Source organism: Calypte anna, unplaced genomic scaffold, assembly GCF_003957555.1.
Source record: "Calypte anna isolate BGI_N300 unplaced genomic scaffold, bCalAnn1_v1.p scaffold_100_arrow_ctg1, whole genome shotgun sequence".
In the NCBI taxonomy this organism is placed as follows: Eukaryota; Metazoa; Chordata; class Aves; order Apodiformes; family Trochilidae; genus Calypte; species Calypte anna.
Window position 1 is genome coordinate 35001 of NW_022045418.1, and position 2500 is coordinate 37500.

Sequence of the window (2500 nt, forward strand, 5' to 3'; positions counted from 1 at the left end):
GAGGGTCGAGAGCGCCAGCGTCGAGCCGCCTTTCGGGGTTCGTAGAGCCCCGCTTCCCGCAGCGGGCGTCTCGGGGCCGGGGCGTGCGGCCACCGCGCGGTGTGCCGGCGGGGTTCCCGCTTCCTCGCGCTTCCTTCCTTTCCCCCCCGGGTCCGCCGGGGGCGTGTAGGTCGGGAAGCCGGGGCTCCGGGGTCGGACAGCTCCGCCGGCGAGCTGGACAGCGACACCGCTTTCCTTCCTTCCTTGCGGTGGGCGCGAGGCGTCCCTCCCCGCCGGGTCGCGTCCCGCGCGAGCGGGCGGCCCGAGCCGCGGTTCTCCTCCCGGGCGCAGCGCCGGGCTTTAGAGGGAAACCTCGGGCCCCGGGACGGCAGGCCGCGGTGGCGGCGGTGGACGGTCGGGCGCGGCCCCCGCGGTCGGACGCTCCCCCGTTGGCGGCAGCGGGGGAGGCACCGCCGCGGGGCCTCGAGATCGTTTCCCTCAGCCCAGGGCCAGGTACCTAGCGTCCGCGCTTCGGCGGGTTACCCCGCGCCCTCCCCGGGCCGAGTCCCGGCGGAGGAGCGGGGGGTGCCCGCGGAGCCGGGCGGGGGTTTAAAGACTCGGGCGGCACGATGCTAACCCCGGGGGACTCCGCGTCCCGCGGGCAGCCGTGCCGGGGAGGGGCGCTGCCCCCCCTTCTCCGCGGTCCCGGTCTCTGCGTAGAGACGGGCGGCAGCGGTCGGCCGCGACCGGCCTGCCTCTGCCTCGCAGCGGGCGACCTCGGCGGGAGCGCGGGGCTCCCGCCCGAGGTGGGCGAGTTCCCTCGCGGTGACGGGGGTTCGCCGGGCCCCCGCCGGGCCCGCCGCGCGTCGGTGCCGCGGTCCGGCCGCGCTGCGCTCCCATCTCCCTTTCCTCCCTTTCTGCCGGGCGCCCGCCCCGGCGGCGCTGCCGCTCGGTCGTGTCTCCGACCGTCGTCCCCGCCGCCGAAGGGTCCGGCACCCTCGTCCGAGCGGCGGCGCCGCCGCTCGTCCTTGCGTCACCGGGTCTGCCTGCCGGGCGGCGCCCGCCGCCGGCTGCGGCCGTCCTGTCCCGGGCCTCGTCCGTCGCTTCCCCGTCGCCCTTCCCCGGCGCGTGCCGGCTCGGGCGGTCGGGTGGGCGGGGGTGGTCGGCGTTCCCGGTCTCCGCGCGGAAGCGGGGAGAGCGGGTGCCACCCCCGCTTCGGCACCGCGTCCGCCTTCCGCGCTCGCGTCCGCGGAAGGGGTCGAGGGGCGAAGCGGCGGCGGCGGTCCCGGGCGGGCGCGTCCGCGCTCACCGCCGGCGGTGGGTTTGCCCGTCCGTGGGGCCGCGGGTGGCGTCGCGTCGCCGGCTCGGGCTCCCGGGGGGCTGTGCCGCTTTCCCCGGTGGGTCGTCGGCGGCGGAGCCGGCGAGCGAGCGAGCCAGCGCCCGTCGGGGCGAGAGCCCGGGAGAGAGGGGAGAGAGAGAGAGCCGGGCGTCGCAGCGCGGCGGGGCCGCGTCACGGAGGCGCGCGCGGGGCCGGCGAGGCGCCCCCGCGGCCGTTGCCGTTGCCCCAGCCGTCTCCGGGCGGTGGCGGCAGCGGCAGCGTTAGCCGCCGTCTCCCCGAGCGAGCGAGGCAGCGGCTCAAGTCGGTGCGGCCGGGCGTGCCGTCGCCTCCGCGCGGAGGCCGGGCCGAGCCCGGGCGCCTGGGCCGCCCCCGAAGCGAGCGAAGGCGCTCCCGGGCCCTTCTCCGCGCTTCGGGGTTTCCCTTTTTTTTTTTTTTTTTTTTTCCCTCTCCGTTGTGTGTGGTCGTACGGTCAAGCGAGGCGCGAGGCGTCGCTCCGTCCGGAGGTCGCCTCGACGATCGAAAGGGGCCGCTTTTGGGGAGCGGTCCCGGCCCACCCGCGCGCGCGGGGCGGTGCCGAAAGGCAGACAACTCTTAGCGGTGGATCACTCGGCTCGTGCGTCGATGAAGAACGCAGCTAGCTGCGAGAATTAATGTGAATTGCAGGACACATTGATCATCGACACTTCGAACGCACTTGCGGCCCCGGGTTCCTCCCGGGGCTACGCCTGTCTGAGCGTCGCGTGACGATCAATCGCCGGCCGGGCCGCCGTCTCCCCGCGCGGCGGTGGAGGCGACGGTCCGCGGGGCCGGCGCGGCTGGGGTGCCTCGCAGGCCGCGGCGGGCAGATGCCAGAAAGCCTGCCCGCGGGCCTTCGTCCCCCTAAATGGAGACTCGGGGAGCGCTCCGAAGCTCCCCGCTCCCGGAGCGCCCGCTCGGGCGGAGCTCGTCCCGCTCGGGTCGCCAGGGTTGACGTCGGGGCCGGTGGGGCCCGGCGCGGCGGCCGGGGAGGTCCCTGAAGGAGAAAGGGCGCCGGCGGCGTCGGGGGGGGGAGGCGCGGGCCTCTCCCCCGGCCACCCCGCACGGGCGGGCGGCTGTCTGCGGGTGGGTACCGGCGGCGGTACCGTGCCGTGCTGCCGCGCGCGCGTGTGCGCCGGGGGAGGGGGTCGTCCCCGTCTGTCCTCC

General features: G+C 77.2%; 1 non-coding gene across 1 annotated transcript; it reads left to right on the top strand.

Annotated features, from left to right (window-relative positions):
• The first annotated feature begins 1904 nt into the window (after nucleotides 1-1904).
• Nucleotides 1905-2057, top strand: LOC115600176. Its single transcript, XR_003988850.1, has one exon. It is a non-coding gene; the product is annotated as a 5.8S ribosomal RNA (ribosomal RNA).
• The last annotated feature ends 443 nt before the right edge of the window (nucleotides 2058-2500 follow it).